A 26,070-nucleotide genomic window follows, 5' to 3' on the forward strand; every position below is an offset into this window, starting at 1 on the left:
TTTCCCTTCTCTTCTCTCCAAATACCACCAAATACCTTTGCTAGTGAGATAGCAGAAACGAACTGCAGGGGATACTTTTCCAGTCAAATAAAACAGCTCTTTTTCTTTGCAAATAGAGAGTTAAGTAAAGGTGTGGCATCTAAATGTAAATTGATAATTCCTTACCAGAAATGGAATAGACAAAGCAAGGAAGAACACAGCTTTTCAAACGGGCTGGATGTGAGCAGCGTCAAAATGTCAAGGTCAGCAAAAGATACTGCAATACTCTACATGAAAGACTATCAAGTGTTCTGGTATGGTAGCGGCCCACAGTAAAGCCAGGTTCTCCAATGCTTGGCTGGTAGGACTGGTGATCCTGTTCCAATCAACAGAATCTATCCATCAGCTCTTGAACCAACATAGTCTTGAGGAAAACTTTGTATAAATACGGCCTTAAATTTATTGAACTGTATTAAACTATATACTCTAAACATCTGTAGAGGGCTAATACACTTCCACCTTAACCTCATTTGGAAGCTGATACTGTGAACGGGGATGTCTACTACATTCAGTCCTTCATTGTAACTGCTAGACAGTACAAGGCCTGATTAAAATGATCCTGTTATTATTTGGTGGGATTTTATACGCAACTTTGATGAGAAACCAATCAAGTTATACACAGTAAATAATACGTTCTTTCCGTATTACTATTTCCATCAAGGTTTACACTTTTTATGTCTTTTAAAAAGAATTTAAATAAAGTGAAAGCATTATTCCTTGAAATACAATAATATTTGCTTTCTTCAGATGAAGATGAAATTAAACCATGAAACATACAGTTATTAAACAAGAATTCTTGAATAATTGCACATTATTTTTGCATTTCAGATCAGGTTTATGCCTTAACATTTAATGACTATTTTATTATGTTTACACACTTGGAATGTCCTAGAACTGTGTCATTTCTTGACATATAGCACGTATTTTTCATGTCTGTATATTTTTTTGACTCAAGTCGTAACATGTTTTTTTTCCTTATCAAACACAAAACACTGATAATGAAAATGAAATGCCTAGGGCAAAGCTTTCATCAAATGTCAGCAAGTTATGGTGACCAAGTTGAAAGTGAGCATAAACAGAATTATGAAAAGGTAGCATTTTCATCGGAGCATTTAAAACTATTGAAGCCAACATTCCTTCACTTTGCTAGAAGCAGAATAATTCCCTACCCTTTTTTTAGTAACAGATTTTTCATCCAGCAATATTAAAATTACTCTGCACCTCAAAAATCCTCTGCAGCACAATTCTTACACTCCTCCTCTTTCTTGGCAGCACTGTTGAACAAAATGAGTTTGAGATGCACTTAGAGAAAAAAGAAAGGGAGAGTTCATTCACCCCCTGAATGTTCATTTGAGTCAGCCCAAATGCTTGTTCTAGTACTGTTTTATACGAGCTGAGATCAGTGAATGAGATGTTGCAATTTATGCAGTTAGATAATCACTTAAAATGTGTGCACAGCATATGAAATCAGCATGGTGTTACAGAGCAGACCTCCTCCTGTAGACAAGTAATGAAGCAGGGGCATTTATATCCTTATTGAGATAATGAATGTGACCATAAGCTAGTATAGAGCAAGTCCAAAGGAGGGCCATGAAGATGACCAGAGGGCTGGAGCACCTCTGCTATGAAGACAGGCTGAGAGAGTTGGGATTGTTCAGCCTGGAGAAGAGAGAAGGCTCCAGGAAGACCTTGTAGCAGCCTTCCAGCACCTGAAGGGGCTATGGGAAATCTGGGGAGGGACTTTTTAAAAGGGCTTGTAGTGAGAGGACAGGGAGGAACAGTTTCAAATTGAAAGATGTTAAATTTAGATTAGACATTAGGAAAAAATTCTTTAGTATGACGATGGTGAGACATTGCAATAGATTGCCCAGGGAGATTGTGGATGCCCCCTTCCTGGAAGTGTTCAAGGCCAGGTTGGATGGGGCTTTGAGCAACCTGATCTAGTGGGAGGTGTCCCTGCTTGTGCAGGGAAAGGCTGGAACTAGATGATCTTTAAGGTCCCTTCCAACCCAAACCATTATATGATTTAAAGTGGATGTAAAAACATCACAGGAAACGAGATAACTTTTTCTCTTAGAACTGTGTATAGCCAGGCTGTTAAGGCATTTTCTTGAAATGAGTTCAAAACTGTAGTAACTGCCACTATTTCTCCAAGTGTAAGTGAAAAGTCTAACCTTGAACTAGAGAGTAAAAGGGAGAGGAAGGAACAGCAGCAGTTTAAGGAATTTTTATTTTATGAATCCTCCCTTCTTTGTTTTACTTAGGATATATGAAATGTTTCATCTCTGGCCAAATGCAATATGTTGTATTGTATTAAACTATTTTTACTTCATTTTCCTTTCAGAAAGGATGAAAAACAAAAAATATTTATAGTTTGATCCAAACTTTCTTTCCAACTTGGCTGTTAAACAGAGAAAGCATCTATTCAAACAACCATAAAGTGCTGATATTGATCTCATACTAGACTAAATCAGGAGTCACTCCAATAAAGATATTTGGGCATGTTGGTATAAAATGGTGCTATGTAAAAGAAATAGGAATCAGGACATGATAACAACCCCCACATAGAAGAAATACACTGAGGACTCATCTAGACAGCAGGAAATGAGCAGCAAAGCTCATAGCAAGAATGCATTCTAACAGAAATTAACTGTTTCAGACAAGTTGCCATGTGAAAATATTATTTCAGAAAAAAATAGAGCTGCTGATTCTAAAGTCTTAATTGCAAAGCAGTTATTCTGGATTGAGGTCTTTTTATGCTGAATTAGTGTCTTCACAGGCAGTTATTATGTAATGGATATTGTGAAGCAGTTATTTCAGCTACCAGTCAAAGCAACCCAGTGCACATTCCCTCCCTTTTTCAGTGGGTGACTGTCTTCTCTTTTCTGTGCTTTTCTTTTTTGTATAATTTTTTTACCTCCTTTACTTGTTTTAGATTACTTTTACCTCTGGTTTTCTTATAAGTCTTCATTATAGAAAGAAGTTTACATTATTTCTGTTTCTCATTCAGAGCAACTTGGACAACAAACAGAAACAGAATTTGTTGAGACAGACAAATGTAAAGACAAAAAAATTGCTTAGATATCTTAATGAATTGTGATGTGAGTATCAAAAATATGAAGAGCAGTGACATAGCTAGATAAATCAATATTCTATTTTGGACTTTTGAACTGACATATGATTCTTCAAAAATATATATACTTAAACAGAAAATATATTTCAGATGACAGAGATGGGGCGTAAAACACAGTATATTGTTTCTTTTTATTGTAGGCAATTGATCTCATATCTGCATCTTCCTCAGAATGGGGAAAGCATAGAAAATTACCATGATCATGTATTCCCCATTGATGAAGTCTTTGAACTCATTTTGGAAGAAGTTGTAGGCATACTGTAAGGGTCTGAAAACCAAGGCATACATGAGTGACTAGTAGCTGAATAGAAACACAAGAAAAGCTGCATGGATTCAGATTAAATGTCTGTTTTGCTTAGTACCCTGTCTTGACCAATGCCCTTAAGCATGAAGGAAGAACAGAGCAGGCACATATAACGTTTCCCCAAGTATTCTGCTATTTTTTTATCATCCCTTATACCTATAAAAGGTACATATAGGAATTGAAGTAGATTCCAAGTACTTGTTTGATTTCCCCTTAAAAACATGCAAACTTTTTGAATGGGCTTTCTCTCTCATGGAGGTCTCTGTTCATGATCCACAGCCACCTCCTCTTGTTTGTAATTTAAAAAAAAAACACACATAAAAACAAACACAAAAAAATTAATCAATAAATCACAATATAATATACCTGATTTAATACCTCATTCTCCCCCTGGTATGTAGATTTATGGATATCATCACAGCTAGGTTGTTGTGGTGATATTGTTCTGAAACTGACTCTATAATCTGTCTACACCAGCGAGAAAAATCTTACATTTTGGAGTTCTTCCATATTAGCTGACCCTGAGAACTTTAAGCAGTGGAAAATAATTAAAATATTTATTTTTGCCTTTCCATTGCTTGTATGAGCCTGGTATTTTTAAAGCTCTTTGTTTTTCAGCAAGAAATGCCTCCCCAGCACAGTTTATCCTCATACAGGAAAAGAATGAGAAAAAATCCACCATCCAAACTCTTTGCCATTGTCATCTATCTTCAGCTTTTATATAGGCTGAGTTATTGAAAATTCTGCTGGAACTGAAAAATGCCAGTGCTTTCTTAATAAATATTGTCAATTCCTGTTTCAAGCTGTCAGCAGGCTGCTGAGTAAAACTTATTTCATGCTGGGAGCAATGGTGTTTGGTAAGGGCAAGTGGCCTAGGGCAACTACATAATCTCGGGTCACTTCATGGAACAGAGAAGTGAGCAACAAAAACTTATTTAAGGGCTACATTTGTCACTTCATTTCTCAGCAGTTCCTGTCATCATTGACAACAGTTTCTTGGTCCAATTTATGCTCCATCACAGAGAATCAGCAGGCCCCAAGATTTTTGGTTGGAATTGCCTTAAAGTGTTTTTTAAAAACCTACAGGCATTTTGGAGCAAGTATGTCTGTAATATAGTAAAATTAGTGTCAGTATTTCTTTAAAAGTGGAAATTAATTGAATTCTCATACAAGCGGATTCAGGGTTTCTCAGTGAAATGGAGAAACCTATTTTGCATAATGGAGCACATTACTAAATTGAGATAGCCAGAGCTTATTCCTAATGAATGTAAATAAATCATCTCTCTTCTGTACAATTTATACTATACTGAGTACATGCTAATGAATAGGGTGTTTTTTTATTGAGTCATGAATTGGAAGAGCACTTTTTCTTCACATTAAAATTTTCCTTTTTCCAAAACCGATCACAGGCTGGTTTCTTTTTGAACTTTCTCTAGAGTTTACCAGATGTTCTGTTTGGCTTCCACGTTACTGCATTGTGTTCACTGGAGTTCACAGATGGACTTTCCACTGAACTAATGAAAACCTAATGAAATCCATGTATGTATTTAGCATTTGAGAATACAGTATAATACAATGTTTTCCATTGCTGTTTGTCATTCATGCTGAAATCGGCAGAGCAAATGCAAATCTCCAAGAGACATTGTGAGTTTGCAAGCAGTCAAAAGATTTTGCCTCTCTTCTCTCCTGCTCTATGTGTATGTGCCCCCTGCTACCTCATAGCAGCAGATAACTGCATGTTCAATGGTGGCAGGGTTTTGGTTTTGTTTCAGCTAGTAGAATAGGAAACCTGAAGGTCAGATAAGAAGAGTGTTTAAAAGCATGATGACATTAAACTGGAGGGTTACTTGATAGGAGTGAACAATATTTTCAGGAACAGAAATCCGTGAGAAAATAGGAAAAAAACATTGTAATCATTTTCTGTTAAATAGCAATAGTGGACAGATAACCCCATTTTCTACACTCTGGTGTATCAGTACTTGACAGGCACAGAGGGGTTTGTAATATGACATCTAACCAGAAGCCAGTTCTGACTGGTGTTCCCCAGAGGCTGATACTGTTCAGTGACTGCAGGGATGGAATACTTCCTCTGCAAGGCTGGAGCAATACTACATCCTGGGGAGCAGCCAGCACAAAGGGAGCCAGGGCTGCTATTCAGGCGGACCTGGACAGGCTGGAGAAACAGGCAGACAAGATCATCAAGTAGTTAAAAAGAAGGAAATACAAAGCCTTGGATCTGGGGTAGAATAACCCCATGCAGCATTGCAGGCTGGGGTTTGACTGAGAAAAAAGCAGCTTTGCAGAAAACAACCTAGGTTCCTGGCAAGTCAAGCATTAATCAGCAGTCTGCCTTTCACAGAATCACAGAATCACTAAGGCTGGAAAAGACTTTCAAGATCATCAAGTCCAGCCTATGGCCAACACCACCACATTGGTTAGACCATGGCACTAAGTGCCACATCCAACCTTTCCTTGAACACATCCAGGGATGGTGCCTCCACGACTCTCCAGGGAAGTCCATTAATAATAATAACCCTCTCCATGAGGAAGTGCTTCCTAATGTCCAACCTAAGCCTCCCCTGGTGCAGCTTGAGGCCAATGCCCTCTTGTCCTGTTGCTTGTTGCCTGGAAAAAGAGCCCAGCCCCGACCTGACTACAACCTCCCTTCAGGTAGTTGAAAAGAGTGATCAGGTCCCCCCTGAGTCTTCTCTTCTCCAGGTTAAACAACCCCAGCTCCCTCAGCCTATCCCTGTAAGACTTTCACTCTAGTCCTTTAACCAGCCTAGTTGCTCTCCTCTGGACCTGCTCCAGCACCTCAATATCCTTCTTGAAGTGAGAGGCCCAGATCTGCACACAGTACTGGAAGTGAGGCCTCGCCAGTGCTGAGTACGGGGGGAGAACGCAATCAGAGGTGACTGAGCAACTTGATCCAACTAGCTGGATACAGTTTCAAAGCTGTCCCTGCTTTGGAAGTCTCTTCTGGATCCTACATTCTTTGGTTCCTTTTGGACTTTTTAATGCCTTCTAGTGACAGTTTCCTATTTACAGGAGAGTATTATTAATACTGAAGAAGTAATGATTAACGTCTGTATTAGTAATTTTGCTTTCCTATATGTGCAAACATGCTTGGAATGCACCCTAAGGAAGAAAGCAGTGTTTTGAAAGTAGATGAATTACTTTATATTTTGAAATAAAGATTTTTTCAATTTGAAAGATTTTGGAAAATTCATTAAACATTCTGGAACTTGCAAATAGCCACCAACTATTCAGGTAATAAAAATGGTGACTCTGAGAATCATAATTAACTTTATTTCTAAAATACTCACATATCAGTTGTATTATATTTTTAATAAGGATAATAGAAACCTTTATATATTCCTGGGATTGTGAGAAAACATAGAGCTATAGCTATTTTTCCATTCCTTTCCTCTATTACTGAAGATGGACTCTGGGCAGAAAGAAAACACTATCCTTTTCTTGTCTCAGCATAAAAAGTGAAAAATCTTTGATAGTAGGAAATTTTGTGACATACAGTTTCTCAATAGGGAAATGAACTTTCATGATCACCTGTCTCTCCAGCTGCTTGGCAGCTTATCTGACAGAGTCTGATCATTGGGCTTCTTGCAGTTACCTCGTCCTGTGAGGCCGCGGGGCTGGGTGAGCTCACAACTCCTTGGGCACTTCAGCAGCTCGTGGGCGCCAGTGCTCCTCAGCAGGCTGTCCCAGAGCAAAGGAGCCCAGAGACCACAATGCCTTCTAGAAACATGGACATAGTCCTGTAGTGGAAAAAAGGAGTTTGGCTTTCCTCCCCCATCCCTGCTCCCCCCAAAAAAGACTTTTCAAAACATGAAATCTTTTTTGCATAAATGAAGTTAATCTTTCTAGCCAGGTGGGTGTCTGTGCTGAAGATCCAACCAGTCTTGACTAAGCTTTTTAGTCTAGTCACAGGGCATGCAGCAGTGGCTGTGTAGCCTAGGAAGGCTCATCTGAGGCAGAGCTGTCTTCAGATTTTCCAAAGCAATGAGCATCGAGTGTTCCAAAGACAGTACAGGTGTCAGAAAACTGCTTTCTTCTATTTTCTAAAGAAACTGATGACTCCACAGCGCATTCCTACCACATCAAATCACGGAAAGACAGACGACCTGAGAAAAACTATGAAAGTAAATTAATATTACAGTTGTGCTGCAATCCCTAGAGAAAACACGTGTTTTTGGTGTTCTCTGCTCATAAGAGTGTATTTGGGGGAAGTGAGTACATTTGACTACATATATCAGTGTCTGCACCCATTCTTTAAAGTATTTATTACTTTTTTTTTTTAATACTAAAAGTAGGGATTTTTTAAATTATGAGGCAGTATAATATTTAGTGCAGATGATACTAAATAACCTTTAAGTCATTGCAGTCTGACAACAAGTATTACGTTAATGAAGAGACAAAGATTTGCAATGCATAAGTCAAGTCTGAGCATCAGCCTTTTTAGATCTTGACCGTGTCTAAAAAGAAATATGCATGTGTTAGTCATACATCTCTGAATTACAGACACGTGCTTGCACACCTCTGAGAAAACAGATTACATTCCTCTATTCAGTTGGAGTGATAGCATTTATTATTGTCTATGAGCAAGGTTCTACCTCATTTTGCCTGCAGCGTTTGTCCTCTTCTATTTAATTTATTTTTCATGTCCAGTATGTGAACAACCAGGGCCAAGCCAACAAAAGGACCCAGACAGGTACTAGAAAAATGTAGGTAAGAGTTTATATCCTGAAAAGCTGATTCTCTAAGAAGATAAAAGAAAAAACTATAAGATAAAGAAATGGCTGATGGACGGAATGTGTGAGCAGATCAGCTGTAAACACACAGTTTCTGTGCATTAAGTAATTTGACAGAATCACAGAATGTTAGGGGTTGGAAGGCACCTCAAAATATCATCTAGTCTGATTTGCTATTTGTTTTGTAGTTTACATTGTAAGACAAGTTTGTGAAGCACCTCCAGAGTGTTGGAGATTATGAAAGAGAGGAAAAAGGCACAAAGTGTGGCATGCTGTGCATGAGACCTAAGGGAACAGCAGTGCCTGAAAGATCACTTCCTTGTTCCCTACTCCAGTCCTACTCCTGCAGAAGCAGGTGATGCCTCATAGGAAGAGGCACTCTTGTTTGCTGTTTCTTTACGCCTCATGCTGACCTTATTCCTGGAAAAGTATACTGCAGTTGGCCCCTGGCCTGATCAGGCACCATGTCACACCTTTAATCTCTAGCCTGAAGTTAGTGCCAGCTATGCCTTCTTCTTTACCATACAGCCTATAAGCCTGTGGGACCAGAAAAATACAGTCCTCCATTACTGTACTTCTTTTCTTCTCAGAAAAGGAACAGACTTACAAAGAGTAATGGAGCATGCTCACATACATCGTGTGCACAGCAAAAGCATGTCAGAGCTCATCAAGTTACACAGAAAGTATGGCCTGTTTGATGCTGTCACTTCACTTAATGGCAAAGTTTTTTCTGTATGTATAATTCATGGCAATTATATGAACATGAAAAAGGAGACAAACACCATTAGACAACATTTCAAATTTCATCATTCAATCGGTTCCTATTGCTGACCATTTAAAGCATTTGAAATACCTTTACCTTTTTTTTTTTTTTTAATTCCCTTAGAAAATCTACTCTGATATTTTCCACATAAAGCAGCAGCAGCAGTGGAAGCCCTGCCTGTGGTTAATCTTCTGTTCTTGGTCAACATGTACCTTGGCTCCCAGCTCACTAAGAGCCATCTTGCTGACTGGGATAATGGGATTTCCAGATCTGCCTCCTTTCCTTGTGATCTCTGTTCCTCACACAGCCTCAGAGCTCCCAGTAAGCCAGAGCCAAAGGGGTTGCCCTTCAGAAAGGCTTATCAGAAAAGGAGTTGAAGAAGGAAAATGAATCAGTAATTTACCTTTAAAGGAAGGCAGTGACCTCACCATCTCTAGACTGTCCTTTCTCAGTTCAAGCACAAGTCAGTGGTCTTGGTTTTAGCACTGAAGCTGTCATTTGATAAGAGCTTGGGCAGTGCAATCGAATCAACCCCAGAACACATTTTCCCATGAGGGATTTGGACTTTAAAGCTGTACATGTTGAGAAATCAGGCTGACCACATGCCAATGCACCATTGTAGCAAGATGCAATCAGAAACTCTAAATAATAAGGGTTTGTCAGAGTATGAGAAACAAGACAGCAGCAAAGCAGGTACTAATTTTCTATATTGCCTTCAAAACTTCTCATAGTGTTCCAAATATTTCTATATTCATAAATTACTTTAACTTTTAGCATACTATATTCCTGGAACTTAAAGGAAGACATCATTGGTTGCTAAACGATAATAAAAATAAACTGCAAAATCTGAAGCTCCTATACTTACACCAAATTCAAGGGACACATTACATTTCTCCTAGTAGACCTGATGTGTGCTTAACCATCTATTGTCTTCACTTACCACACAGCCTTACAAAAGGTGACAGCTGGTGTTTTATTCCTCCAGCAACTACAGGATCCTAAAGCACAGCTGAATGTCACCTGATGGTATTGACACACCAACACAAAATAAACAAACAAATCCCCACAACCACTTCAGTCAAGACTGAGTCATGATTTTTTGAAAGCATAAACTAGATATTTCCAGAAATATCAGGAGGAGACTCAAGTGTATAAATCATCTTGTCAATGAAAGAGTGGCAAAAGATTGAAATACTGTATGAACATTTGACTTTTGTAGAAATGTAGCAAAGCAGACATGTAGCAAAAACGCGTAGAGGTATTTTTATCCTGCAATGGGCCTTGGTAACTGGCTCAAAGTCTACTTACATAATTCTTTGTGTTAACAACACCACAAATTATAGCTAAGACTTCTATTGCATCCTGTGTTGGTTTATCCTACATGCATGAAATAGTGCCAAATTATCCATTTTTAATGGATTGTGCTCAACTGCAGCTTTCCAATAAGTTGTTAACTTTGCATGGTTTCTTCACTCTAATTTTTCACTAACAAATGCAAATGAAGAAACATGGACCTAGTTGTGCTCATTCTTATTTGTTTACATTAGCAGAACTAAAGTACTGAGATGAGCATGTTTGTGAAAAAAGTGATAACAAAATACCCGTTAGTAACATTAAAGGCAATCACAACATCAAAGAATGTTAGGGGTTGGAAGGGACCTCTGGACATCATCTAGTCCAACACCCCTGCCAGAGCAGGACCAGGGCAAGTCACACAGAAGTGCATCCAGACAGGTCTTGAAAGTCTCCAAAGAAGAAGACTTCACAAGCTTCCTGGGGAGCCTGTTCCAGTGCTCTGTAACCCTTACAGTAAAGAAGTTTTTCCTCATGTTGAGATGGAACTTCCTGTGCTTGAGTTTGCGTCCATTGCCCCTTGTTCTACCACAGGGAGTGACTGTAAAGAGATTGGCCCTTCCTTCTTGACACAATAGGAAACACTAACATGAGAAAAAATGTCAAATCAAAGCACACTTGCCATTTGAAAGCTTTTTGCCTCTTTAGGGTTATTTTACTTTTTAAAGGCAATAGATACCTGAAAATACTTCTTCAGCTCTGTTATACAAAGGGCTCATCTGAAGAATGCTGGGTTCCTAGTAACAAATAAGGGGACATTTTTGCCCATGAACAAATTCACACAGGGGATTTTCCACTGCATAAACTGTGCTCATAGCAAATTTGGGGGGAAACTAGAAAAAAAGTGTTTGACAGTGTTTTTCTAGAAGATCTTAGAAATCTTAAGTGTCTTAGAGTCATTAAGGGGAGTTCATTTTCAATGGCTGCTCCACACTCTCATGTGAACTGTATAATTTTTTTTTTCCTGTGTGTTCATCTGTATCTGTCCTGAAATCTTAGTGCCTAAAACTGAAAAATATTTTCCAACTGTGGTCATACTAGCTCTGAGGATAGCAAAATATGAATATTGTTATCTCATATAATTTTATGCATTTGCCCTTCCAAGTAAGTTCGCTGTTTTGATGTGTTGAAACCAAACATATATATTTATATATTTATGTATGTATATATATATTTATGTAAGTGGATGTAAAATTTCATTAATTAGCCTCATGTTAGACAGGAAAGGTAGAATTCCTCATTTGTGTGGTGCTGATGCCAGTATTGCTGCACAGTGCAGAAAGGGCTGTACTTTTATAGACTGCAGATAGTCTAGTTAGTCTGGACATTTTTATCTGCAAACTCTGGGCAGGCAAGTAAGTCTAGCAGTGAATAAGTGACATTTCTTTCAACAGACAATTTGCAGAGTGAACACGTCAGGATTGATCTGGTCATGCTTGACACTATCTCAGAAATGGAGACTGGAACTCTCATTTTGTTAATTTTCTCTTCTGGTGATTTTTCCAGAAAGGGCCGTAATTCATATTTGCCACTTCTCACTCTCTTCATAGTAACATGATTGTGATTTCTATAATGTATCTGGGGCCACAGGACCTCCATGTTACATTAAAGGAGATGAAGTTAAGGCAAGAAGAACATACTTTTGAAGAAGATAGGGGCACAAGCCTTTACAAGACAATGTAACACAAAGTGCAGTGTGATGTTGAAATGATTATTCCTAAAAATCTGTCAATGTATGTGAAATTTTACAAATGTGACATTAGCATTGAATCGAGCAGGCTTAATTTATTTTTGTATATTTGATTTCTACCAAGAATCCTTCTGTGTCTTCAGAAGAGATGTGAAGACACATTCCAGCATACTGCATCTCTGTGCATTTGCCACATGAGCAACTTTGCTTTTGGCCTTTTACATGTGTAATGAATATAAATCTAACTGCTATGTTTACAGTATCTGCATACAGAGCATGATGTTCTGTTCAATCCTTTTCGCACAGGGAAGCTGGATCACCTGAGACACACGTAACATGAGAATCAAGGGAGGAGTTGACATGGCCTTATATGATTACATTTCTAAGTGCAAGATGTAGGCATCTCACTCCCCATAGAATCAATGGAAAGCAGACAACACCTCCGTCTAATTTTATGAGTCTTTGACTAAATGCATACCATAATTGCCATCGAGAGCCTGAACACCCCTTCTGAAAAGAATGCTGATGACAAAGGCTCATACTGGAAGGATTTAGACAGCTAAAAGGAGTCAACAGAGCCATATCAGCATTCAAAAGATGGTTTCTTAAAAGCTCCCAGAAATATTCACCATTCTATTACAAGAGCTAATTTGGAAAGATTGCATTTGTACCCTCAAATCTAATTTCCCACGTCCTGCTGCAAATGCCATTCCTTTGAGAAAGGAACCCTCAAGCTTGTATCATTGGAGTCAAACATTCAAGAAATGTGATGGGGCGAAGCAGAGGCGTCAGCTTGCTTAACCCAGCCACTAGATGAAAAGCAAATGTATTAAGAGCTCTGACGTCAAATGACAGGCATCTTTCCAAGAGACATTCTGTCAGAACTTCATATAAATCAAAAGACAGATTGTGAAGCTTTTTATTGGCAATTGGACTTATTCATGAAGTAAGATAAATTAATAGGGCGCAGAAAGGTAAGCCAAAGGCACCTTCGTTTTGCAGACCTTGCCTTGCAGCTCTGGAATTTCCTGAACTGACAATCGTTAAGAAAATCCAGGGATGGTATGCTCACATCCACTATTAGCTGCAAAGAAAATGAAATTGCAATCATAAGAAGTGCTTCTTAACTAGATATTTAGATGGAATTCAAGACAAATGAAAGCAGGAGGAAAAGGTGCACTTCAGCCAGCTTCGCACTTCTCTAACAGCAGCCACAGCCAGGACCTTCATGCCCAGGAAATTTAAAGCTGTTCTAAGCTACTTCTGCCTTTGGATGGCTTTCTCCGAGTATTATGGTAGCATATAGTTCAGCCAGGAATGCAAATTGTGATCCTCGGTTAAAAAAGTCTCTGGAGACTTTTCCAGACTGTCGCTGCTATGACAATGGGAAAGCAGACAAGTGTTTCAATAGCAACAGTCCAAGGGACAGTCTGCCCTCAAAATCTCTGCTGCAAATGCAACTTTGTTTGCCCAAGCCTCAAGAGCTGACAGAACTCACTGACAGCAGAGAAACCCTACAGCCAGTATATCAGTATTTATCTTAAAGGAAGCAAAATTTATTGCTTTTTAAATGTCTGGTCAAGTCTGGTAGTTTTAGAGCACCTGAAAAAAAATATTGTTACGTAGTTTTCCTAGCACTGTAGCATAAATATTCTCAGTCCACCTTTATTCCATTCAAAATAATGTCACTAAACAAAATCTTATAAAGTGCTAGTAGAGAGACACTGCCGAAGACTGATTTCTTCACAGAGATACCCTCCTAAGTTGTCTATCTCTCTCCTTTGACTACAGAAATCTACAGAGGAAACTTGAATTTAGGCAATGAACTTCAGGATTGAAATGTGCCTTTAGACTATATATGCTAGATGCTGCTGATGGAAAAACATCACACCATTTCCTTCATGCTTACATGTCTTGCATATCCCTGTGTCTGCACTGGTGGGTTGCATTTGAGTTGATTGTGTCTGCCTGGTTCTGTCAAAGAATCTAAATCATTTTCTTCATCTATTAAAAAAAAAACAACAAGCTTTTGCATAAAGTTTTTACCTTTATCTGTTTTTTTCAGTTATTTTCTTTTCATCCTAGCTTGTGTCTTTATTTTTACAGAAATTAAACCTCAAATTTGGAAAAATGCATAATGCTTGTAATTAAAAATTGTTGGTTTTAGGAGATCCTTGTTCTCGAGGAAAACCTCAAATGCAGCAGCAAAATCCAGAGTGTAGACACATAAAACTACAAATACTCATTGTCCAAGGAAGGAATGTTTATTTAAAAAATCACAAAAATAGAGAAAATTTGAGAAAAACTTGACATTGCAATTCAAGAAATATTTTTAGAGCTAGAAAGTATCTTTCTTATTATGCTATTATTATTGTCTGTCTTGTCTTATTCTTATTTATAAATAAAAAAAACTGTACTGTAGTTAAAAAATTCTGAATGAAGCTTCATCAGTTGAGAATTTGTTACGATGAATTAATTGAATATCATTTAAATAATATATTTGCTGGATGTATTTAATAATCTCTGTGGTGTTTTAACACACAGCACTAAAAACAGGAAAAAAAATCTTTAAGGTTTCAGAAGACACATTTTACTCATTGTAAGGGAATGAGGGGTGTATCCTAACATAGTTGCAATCTTTCATCAAGAAAATCACCATGTTTAAGGTGTTTGACATAAAGATGTAGTGAGAAAAAAAATTGGCATACCTGGGTTACTTCATCTAGGATCAAAACAAGGTATTTTCAACAAAATAGTCTTTGTGTCCCTGACATGCTTTTGTGTGTTCACCTGGAGTCTTTGACATGGGTTTGAAAATTTCCTAGGGCCTACCTTCCTCTTCAACAATACTAGGAGGTGGAATAAATGACACTGACTTAGCTGGACCAATAATACAAGACTTGACCCACAAAAAATATTGTGTAATTTGGCCTTCTCTTTTGCTTGCTAAAAAATGATAAAGTTCACAATAGCAGCATCTGAACTATGATCAAGGACCCTTGCTGAGAGGAACTGGAAATTTGTATTTTTTGGAATTGCTTCCTGGAGTTTTAACATTCTCCACAGTTTCTTAGACATTTTTACATTAATTGTAAAGTATGTTCACCATGTATGTCTGGTAGCTTTGTATGATTTTCTGGTACAGATAATTTCAACCAGAATGGGTCAGATGCACCCACTCAACCACAGATAATAAAAGCTCCTGTGAACTGATGCTGAGACAAAGGGAGCAAGCGGGAAGCAAAATTTGACTTGAATGTCATGGTGGGTGAAGAGGTGAAGGACTTCCAATTTCCAGTATACAAGCCAATTAATTCCTCTTTAACTTTTTTTCATTTCATATAAACATCTAGCAAGAAGAGATACAACTGTAAAGAAAAAAAAATTAAAAAGGCAGATCAAGAAAAAGACAGTGGTGTTTTCTCCAGAGCGTGTTCCTCCTCACTTCCACCATCAGGAGTACTGAGAGTGATTAGTGAAATGCAGCAATGGTAACACCGCTCCTCCCTATGGCTTGTATGCACATTTCTCTTGATTTAAATTTCACTTAATGTTCCCAAGCCTACATGTAAAACATGTCAGAAACCAAATATGTTTCACCTAGACACTTAGCGTAAAATGTTGTGTTTGTCACAAAACTGTTGGATTAGGTACTGGAATTATTGTTTCTCTGGGTGTGTGAATTTCACAAAATAATAGTTTAGATGTGTCCATGTAAAGCATTCACAGGCTACTGTAAGGCCCAAAGTGTACCCTTACCTGCATTTAATCCGTAAAAGAGATTAGTCTCTTCTAGATAAGCCTTTAATATTTTTTTCCTGGCTTGATAGGTCTCTGGCTCAGTCTTTATCTATAATTCAGACAATTTTTCATACCTTTATAAATCTCTACACTGTTTAAGGAAGTAGCTGATGTTTTTTGAGTTACTGGAGTTATGTAAAATTATAAAGTTCACCATCAATTGAAAAAAGGCCATAAAATATCAATAGGCATTAATAAAACAGGTTAAGAATAATATTGAAATAATTAGCACATTAGGATGTTATAAGCATATTAGGATAGATTAAAACCTGTCTAGATGATCAGGCTTAGAGTGTGTTGTTCAGTGGGTGATACTCAATGTGAAGGTTGGTAACAGGTGAATTATCAGAGGGGTCTGTATTGGTGAGGTGGGTTAGCCTTGGCCTGCAGCCAGACACCCATCCAGCCAGTCACTCCCTCTTCAATAGAAGAGGGGGTGTAAATAGGATAAAAAGCTTGTGTGCTCAGGATGAACACAGGAAGATTGCTTATGAGTTACTATCACAGGCAAAACAGACTTGACTCGGGGTGGGGGGGGAAATGTTGCCATTTTAAATGAATATATTTGGGCAGTAAGAAAGAAAAACAAACAAACAAACAAAACAACCCAACATCTTTCCTCCACCTGTCCCCTTTTGCACAGAATGATTACCTGGAGAGGTTGCCCAGTCTATATTGTCAGAAGTTTTCAAGACTCATTTGAATAAAACCCTAAAAAATCTGGCCTGACCTGAGATTAAGCTACTTTAGGTAGACTGGACAAGAGAACTCTCAAGGCCTTTTCCTGCCAGAATAATCCTATGATCTTTTCATCCTAATAATTTAGTAAATTAACCAGAGGAACATAAAGGAAATGTGATCATCTGACAGTTATGCTAGTATGACTCACACCAGGAATGTATGTAGTGATAAGTATCGTTCCCACTGATGTCAGTGTGATTCCAGCTTTTAGTTTAATTTCCGATAGTCTCTTACACAGCATGAACACGAAGAAACGCAAGATTTTGACTCCTGAAAAATGTAGAAATGGCAAAATACATGTAAGAAGAGATTAACTACTGATAAAATATATTCATTCCGAAACATTTCTTTGGTCTTACATTACATTTGGTCTTTTACATTATTTTAAAAATCTAACATGATTTCCCAGTTTAAGGAATGTACTTAAACTTCTATCTCATCTAACAAAATCTTCATTTTTTCTGAATAATATCTTGCTTTTTCTTGGGGTGTACCTCTGAAAAAACAGATGTTTCTACCACTACTTTTGGAAATAATATTGAAATCCTGTAACAGAAATAATGAGTGGAAATAAAATATTCTGTCTGTATATTTCTGCTGCATTTTTTCATGTGAATGAAATGCAATCACCAATCATATTTTTTCCTCCTGTGAATACTTTTAAGTTTAGAGAGATTGTTAAGATGAATTCAGCTGTAGTACTTCCACGTTGTTCTTAGATATGTTGCAATCACGTGGAAGTTATTTGTTCCCTGATTCTGTGTGTGAATGTTGAAATCTTAAGACGAGCATTGAAATGTGGATATAAACATTTACATACCAATGGCATCCTGGGGTGCATTAGAAAGGGTGTGATTAGTAGGTCAAGAGAGGTTCTCCTCCCCCTCTATTCTGCATTGGTGAGGCCACATCTGGAGTATTGTGTCCAGTTCTGGGCCCCTCAGTTCAAGAAGGACAGGGAACTGCTTGAAAGAGTCCAGCGCAGAGCTACAAAGATGATGAAGGGAGTGGAACATCTCCCTTATGAGGAAAGGCTGAGGGAGCTGGGTCTCTTTAGCTTGGAGAAAAGGAGACTGAGGGGTGACCTCATCAATGTTTACAAATATGTAAGGGGTGAGTGTCAGGGGGACGGAGTTAGGCTTTTCTCAGTGATGACCAGTGATAGGACAAGGGGTAATGGGTGTAAATTGGAGCATAGGAAGTTCAAGGTGAATATCCGAAAAAATTTTTTTACTGTAAGAGTGACAGAGCACTGGAACAGACTGCCCAGGGAGGTTGTGGAGTCTCCCTCACTGGAGACATTCAAAACCCACCTGGATGAGTTCCTGTGTGATGTACTCTAGGTGACCCTGCTCTGGCAGGGGGGTTGGACTAGATGATCTCTCGAGGTCCCTTCCAGCCCCTAAGATTCTATGATTCTATGATTCTAATACCCAAAGCCTTCCTGTTCCTTGTATGGTTTGCCACAAATTGAACTGCATAGAAAGTTTAAGAAAACAGATGTTTTTTTCCCATGGTCTTCTTTGGGACAGTCCATAAGCTCTCCAATCTGTGCAGAGAGAACTGGATGTTGGTGACATTGCCAGATGTTACTCTGAAATTTGTTCTGTTCTTCAAACCTACCCAGAGTGTGATCCATTTTGAGAGAGGGAATGGGGCCTTTATCCCTGTTGCATGGCATTCACTGGCAATTGCCAGAGCCATCCTTCACCACTATAGGAATAGGAGTGTCAAAATAAAGACAGTCCCCCTCTCCTGCTCCTTCATGCCTGTGTATAATACCTGGTCATCTACAGGTGTCTCTGTCCTGACAAGTCTGTGCTCTCAGCACCTGCAAGCAGTCAAATACAGTATCTCAGTATAGAAGGATTACTTTTCCATAATTAATGTGTCATATTATTTATGATGCAGAAATGGGATTTAAATATGCCCTAAGATTTATGAATAGTTATTAAAGCAGGAAAGTTGCTGAGATGTTTTTATGACTGTAATACTCATTGTTCACATATTAAAGAAGATAACTGCAATAAGCAGGTACAATGAAGAATTTATTTCTCATGATGCAGATGTTCATTGTGGCTTGCATTTCTACCCCCTGAAATTTGTGAGGCTATAAAATGTTCTGTTCCTGGCATTTGGGAAAATAATCTGCTTCAGAAAACACTGGCATTGTTTTTCAGCTTTTACTTGTGCTCTGACCCAGACAATACACTTTCCTACAGAAAGGATTTCCAGGTTTAAGAATCCAAGGAATGCATGTGGTTCTGACAGAACTATTGTGTTTGCAACAGTGCATCTAAGAGAGCTTCACAGCATGTGAGATCTGTAACATGGGAATCACAGAGTTTTATGATAATACACACAGGCTTTTTCCTTTTGAATTCTCTGGTAAAAGATTGTCAGTTCTGATTATAGTAAGACTCCAATGGGTAGCATGTGTAAGTTCCATTTATGATAAACTATACCATCTTTGAGAAACACTCATATTGTAAGTTATGTATCTTCTACATTTGACAGATCTGACAGTGTTTTAAAGTTGCTTTAGCTGGTCGCACTTCAGGAGAATACATTGAGTATGAAATTTCACATTTGGACAGAGTCAGAACTCCTGGAAGGTACTTCCAAACAGCTGAAGTAAATTTGAAGTTTTTGATAGTCAGTGTCCAAAAGAGATCTGAAATATGACTTATTTTATCCATGTCACAGAAAATGTAAACCTCCTCTTAGTTTAGCCAGGATGACCAAGACAAACCTCTTCCCTGCTCCTGTGTGTCTCTCTGGAAACATTTTTGTTCCTGCTGGAAACTTCTTTATTTGACACTTTTATTTTTTCTTGGCACTCTTCATGTCTGATTGTCCTACTTTCCTAAAAGATGGAAGTAGCCACAGTCACACTCCTACAAAAACTATTCTTAAGCTTTTCTTCTCCAGAACACTTGCAGCCATCTTGAGCCTACTGGGGGAAACTAATTTAAAAACTAGTATTTGGCTAAGAAACAACAACAAAGATGAACAAGGTTTCTTTCTAGAAAATCATGCTATAAAAAGACTGAAAAATAAAGTGGCAGTACCTCCAAGAGACTAAAGATCAGCTTTTCCTTTACTGCTTCAGTTTTCTATCACTGAATACAAACAGCAGTGTTGGATGCCTATTTTCCATAAAGAACATGTGCATTTTTAAGTACATTTGAATGAAACAATATATGCTGGCTGAAGATAAATACAGTACTGCCAGCATTCCTGTTCTTCTGTGAGGCAAGTCATGTCCCTGGGAGCTCAGAAGTGCCAATGTAGTAAAGGTCAGCATGATGCACATTTTTGGTATGCCCAGTAAACCTTTTGCTCAGTACCAGTTAGGACACTAGTGTCTGTCATCATAAAAAGCCAAAAAATCACACTTAACACATGTAACAAACTGAAGATAGACCTTGACCTGAAAAAGATTTCTGCTTTTTCACTTTATCCAATGAACGTCCCAAACCTATCAAAGTTAAAGAGATTTTAACCAGATGTTTGGTTTGGGTTTAAAGCTCATTTCTTATATTTATTACACTATTCTTTACAATTTCTTTTGAACACTCCCAGGTAGTAATGTATTTCATACAGCCTTCCATCGTGCTGTAAGTAATTATTGTTTTTTTCCTGGCAATTTTCCTTTTATCGTTTGTTTCACCTTCCCTGTTGTACACATGGCCAAAACATTCAAACCAGTCTCCTGAAGTCTGCTAATCACTCAGTGAGATAAGAGTATCTGGGCAATGATATGTGCTCTTTCAAATTGTCAGTGTTCCTTCTGTTGGAAACTGACATGGGAAGATCATAGGCAGGAGTCCAAAACCAGGCAGAATAAACAAAAATATAAATAAATAGCATTCTGCAATCTTGAAAAGGAGTTGTATGGGGTCTTCCAATCCATGCCTCAATTGCAACCAGAAGTATTTATACCTTTGTCAGTCCTGATAGCAGTCGTTTGTTTCGGTTTTGTTTTTGTTTTGTTGTGTGTTTTTTTTAAAATAGAAATTAAATTTAGGAGCCCAACATACAACTGCAGACATTCCTCAGTTTCTCAAGCTCTCCAAAGTGTACTTATGATAAGAAATTATCCTGGAATTTAAACTGATTTTCCCTGGTGCTGTTTATCTCATCCTCTGTGCACTTGGGCATACTGTTCTATTTGTTTTTAAATTTTTTTATGTATTTTACAATTTTTATTAAACATTTCCTCCACTCCATAATCTTTCACCCTTTGTTCGCCAAGCTTTCTAGATGTTGGTTTTTTTTTTCCTCGATTTTCTCTACACTGTCTCTAGTTGGTCTACACTGATGGAAACTGCAACACCTACTGAAAAAGAGATAAAGCTGAGACCTTACTACTGATAATAAAGCAGAAGTTTATTTCACGCCCCTTGCAAGTTACACTTAAAAAATAACCTGGAAGTTTGCTATGTGACATGTTTCAGTTATGTTCAGACTGAGACCTACTCTAGTTGCCAAATTTGCTGAAAAGCAGCTACTTAAGTAATCATTCCTGTCATGTTAGGATTATTTTTGCTTAAATTATTACCTTGCTCTTGTTATACAGAATTTCATCCCTAATACATTTATTTCTCTTCTTCTAGACTCCTCATTTCATCTTTGCTTTTTAATGTAGTATGAGAAAAAAAAGCAACTATGTTTCTGAGTTATTAATCATAGAATCATAGAATCATAGTATGGAAGGGACTTTAAGGATCAGCTAGTTCCAACCCCCCCGTATGGGCAGGCACACTAGGCAAGGTTGCTCAGAGCTCCATCCAACCTGATCTTGAATACTTCCAGGGATGAGGTTTCCACAACTTCCAACTTAATGAAGAGGTGACTTCTATGACTGGCTGAAAAGACCTCAAAGATTCAAATATTTATTACTAAGTCTTACAGTATGAGGGAATAGTTAGATTTCAGCTTATCTAAAAGCAAATTAATAATAACTTGTCCCGATTTGTATCTTTCTGCCTATAGCTGAGAAGGATAGGTCTACTCTTTCAAAGTTGAGTGTTGCCCTCCTAACCCTTGATATTGATTACTCTATAATAAAACACTGTTATGAGCTCACTGGAAGTTTATACTTAAATTCTGTTTATAATGTAAATCTAGGATAGAATTTTTGCTAAGTAGAGTCTCTCATCTTGGATTTACACCAGGATCTCTGACTTCCACTAACTGGATTTTTGGCTTCTCATTGGAATTTAAAGGGAAACCATTGGAAGAATTATAATAGATGTGGACAACTACTAAAAATTATCCACAAGAAAAAAGGAGTATTTTTTTCTTTTTTCTCCCCCTCAAAATATTATTTTTCAGATACATTTTAATGATCAGCTAAACACCTTTCTTTCAGCACACTTTCTGGTCAGCAGTTCACTTGCTGCAGATCTGATGAGACCTCATGTTCTCTGACTTTAAAGCACTGTTTTCCCCTTGTTCACCTTTATCCTTGAATAAAAAATAAATCTGAGGAAAATATTAGGGATAGAAAGCTTAAATCAGACTAAATTTCAAAGATACCAGGTGCTATTTCAATAAGTTTCCTTACCAAGTGATTGTCTTCCATGAGAATGTGAGTACAGTGTATATGATGTCTTGCCGGATCTCAGGAAACCATGCGAGATTTTACCAAAAAATTCCATGAGAAAATAATAATGCAATGTTTTGGCTGCAGAGGGGAATATAAATTTTTCAATTAACTCCTGTAGGAGTTTTTTTTGGTACTCTTTTTAATGTTTAAATATTGCATAGATTTTGAATAAAATTTTGTCCATTTTTGCCAGTGTAGGAAGATTAATGTGGAATTTTTTGTGAAAATGCACATTAATCGGCTGCCTAGAGCAGAAGTATTAAAGCTACATTTTACAAGGATATCCTTACACCTCCCTCCAAATTCAAAACCAGAAGGAATCTATTAATGAACTGGAATAGCATGTTACTGGGTTTCTTCTATTAGAGAAACAAGGAAAAATATATTGATAAACTATATTTATTTACTTCCAAATTAGCAACCTCTTTGAGAATAATGTGCAGTGTTTTACATAATATCATGGTTTTAAAAGAGTGATGTTGAGTGATTTGTTGCTATCACACACCTAATTTTTGTCAGCTACAAAATGAAGGCTTATTCAGCAATCTGATATTGTAAAACCCGTGGATTAAGATACAGGTTCCTGTTTCAGTCTTTTCCCATTAAATTTCTCTAGTAAAAGATTAGACTTTGGTGAGATGAATATCTCCCACTACAAACTACTGAAAAGTAACAGTAACCAATAGCTCCAAGAAATGAGATGGAGTTAAAAATCTGAAAGGTTTTTCATTAGGACTTATTTTGGTCAAGGCTGGATTTCTTTGTTCTGATTTTAGTATTTGTTAATTTGTTCATAAAATAAAAATTATTACACAGACCCCCAGTACAACCTAGAATCTATCCTAATATACTGGATATGTCCTCTGCTGTAAAATACTTGCTGAAGATTCTCATGCATGCTACAACAAAGACAAAAAAATCAGTTACAATAAGACAATCTGTTTCCAGATTCTAACAAGGACCAGAAAAGAGAACTGCAAAAACATATGGCCATAAGGTTACTCCAACAAAAGTTAGTCTGTTTGCAGTGTGTTTTTGTGAAATTCATCAGGAACTGGACAGAGAGGCAGAGCAGCCCTGTCTGAGCTGTGTCCTAGCTAGACTGAACCACACACAAAAGCTCAGTTCCAGTTTTCTCTGCAGAATCCAATGTCTCATGTTCTCTGGAATGAAAAGTATCAATAGCGGGGTCTTGTCTGCAGTTGGTAAAAGCATTCCTTTCACCCAATAGTAAGAGCAGAAGAGATTCTCCTTCCAAAAGGAGCATATTTGCCTTTTCCAGAAAATACCTCATGAGATTCATTATGCGATGTTTTCTGTATGAAAGACTAATCTGCAAAACAAATTAGTCCTGCTTATTTGACCAAAAGTAACAGAGACCCTAAAAAAGAAATGACAGAGATAAAATGTATATTTCTGGGGGCAAGGAGTAGGGGAAAGAGGATTCTTATTTTCCCCTGTCTTGCTCTGGTGTGCAGCAAACCATCAGCTGCTAAGTGCTGAACAACTGAAAATGTGTATAGGTTGAGAAAGAAGCTGTGAGTGTCCTGAAGAGTTTTTCAACACATGCTCATCATGTTGACTCCATCACATGCACAAACTTGAAAAAGTGGAACCATATAAAAGGGAAAACTGCAATTACAGCTGCTGCTGCCTGAGCCTAGTGAAGAGCCAAGATGATGTTTCAGGTTTGTTTATCTCCACCTAACAGTGCTACAAGCCTCTGACATTTCAACAGATATTTTCGGCCACAGCAGGGATGAGTTAGTGGGCATTCCATGTACATGTGGTTTTTCAGCATGATGCTCCTGTCTCATATCTCTTTCAGTGTAACATTTTGTTCAAGTGCACAGAAAACATTCCTCTAGGTGCTGGTTGAATGGGAATTGTTCATAAGCACACAGGAAGCAGAAAAAAATAGAAAACAAAGTATAAAATACAGATTTCAGTCTAAGCACATGCTGAAGTTGGATCAGCTGCAAGGAGTCTTTATAAATCAGAGTGAGATGAAATTCCTGTAGACAGTGTATATACTTCCTATGTTTCAAGGCCTGTGAAGAAAAGGTATTAGTGCAGGTCTTTCCACTCAGTACAAGGCCTTTTGAGAATTCCACTTTCTATACGGCCAATTTACTGTGCTTGTATGTATTAAAAGGTTGGAAATTTCTATTTCTTGCCAGATAAAACTTTTGGAGAAGGTACTGGAAATCAGCTTGGAAGGTATTTTGTGGCCTGGAAATAACTACAGATTTTAATTGCCAAGTATATATATATATATATTAAAAAAGGAAAACAGGAAGAAAAGAGTTACCTCTAATTATTGTACATGATTCATTACTAAAAGAACAGTTGTTTTAGAGGGTTATTTACAGCATCTTTCTTTAGACATCTAACAGATGCCTGGGTTAAGAGAAGGGGCTCCCCCTATGGTTAACGTAAGGAAATATATCTCTGCAAAGATGACTGCTAGAATCGGTTACTTCTAACCTAACTTTGCAGCTCTGATTTGTCCGCCTCAGGCACTAGTCTTTCTCCATTGACAAGAGGCATAGCTGATTTTGGGGAGGATGGTGCCACAAAGTGGTACACAGGAAATTTAACCTGAATAAGAGAAAATACTTATTTATTCTAAGGGTAACAGCACTGTAACAGGCTGCCCAAAGGAAGTTCTGGAGTCTCCATCCATGGAGGTATTCAAACCCCCCCTGCGTGTGTGTCTTTGTCATCTGCTCTAGGGGACCTGATCTAGCAGGGGGGTTGGACTAGATGCTCCCCAGAGGTCCCTTTCAACCTCTAGCATTCTGTGATTATGTGATTTTGGATCTAACAATAGTTTCTTCTCCACCCATGTTGGACCGTAACAAAGAGCAGTGTTACCAGGAACAGGACATCAGTTATGTGAGGGCCTTATTATAACTTACAGTCATACCTCTGTGAGACATAAGAAACCATCTTGTATTTTTGCCCTTTTAGTTTTTGTCCTCCAAGACAATGTCCTCCATTTAGAGATCCTGCAGAGTAAGTAGGGAAGAATCAAACATGCTCCATATTTTATTTCTTCTCCGAAAGTATATTTGAAAAACAATTCATTCTTGATGGTGTTTCCAGACATTTTTTGCTTTATATTAATACATTTTTTTTTCCAATTTAATAGCATTTTATATAGAAATTACAGAAAACAAATGTTTAAAAATCCAACTGCACATAGTAGTCTGATGGATAGTAAGTAAAGAATTATTTCCAATTGTGAAAAAAAGCAAAAAGTATTATTAAGAAGTTGCAGTAAGATCCACTGTCCTAGCTGGTAGTCAAGGTCTGTACTGCACAAGTCCTGAGCTACTTGAGTCAAGTCTTCTTTCAGCTTTGCATTTAGAAATGTAGTTATAAAGTTTGTTGCAGAGCACTGCAATGATCTTTTAAGTTATCTGTGATACTGCTTAGACATGAGACTGAAAAATGGGTTTTCAAATCTGCTAGAAGTATGAGCTGAGGGTTGTATTGCACTTGCAGGAAAACACACAGTCATCACCTTTGTGTGCCCAATTTTTATTAAGGGAATCATAAAGCATCTTGACTTGTGCTGAAAGCACCCTGATGTCTATATTGATTATGGAAATCAGATTTTAAATCACCACAGTGAAAATAGAGGTTACATTTTCTAAAGCATGTATCTGTAATTTCAAGAAATGAAGCAAGCTGCTTTTCAGCTTGATCCCATAGATCAGCTTTGTCCCTATTCGCTCTTCCTGATACAGATCCTGAGCCACATGCGCATGAATTAATACCTAATTTTACAAATATCTCAATGAATTCTGTAAAGGACTTCCTAGACTAAGGCAGCATTTGAAACCAATAAAGCAATA

This window comes from Chaetura pelagica, unplaced genomic scaffold (genome assembly GCF_000747805.2).
Source record: "Chaetura pelagica isolate M959 unplaced genomic scaffold, ChaPel_1.0 scaffold150, whole genome shotgun sequence".
Taxonomy (NCBI): domain Eukaryota; kingdom Metazoa; phylum Chordata; class Aves; order Apodiformes; family Apodidae; genus Chaetura; species Chaetura pelagica.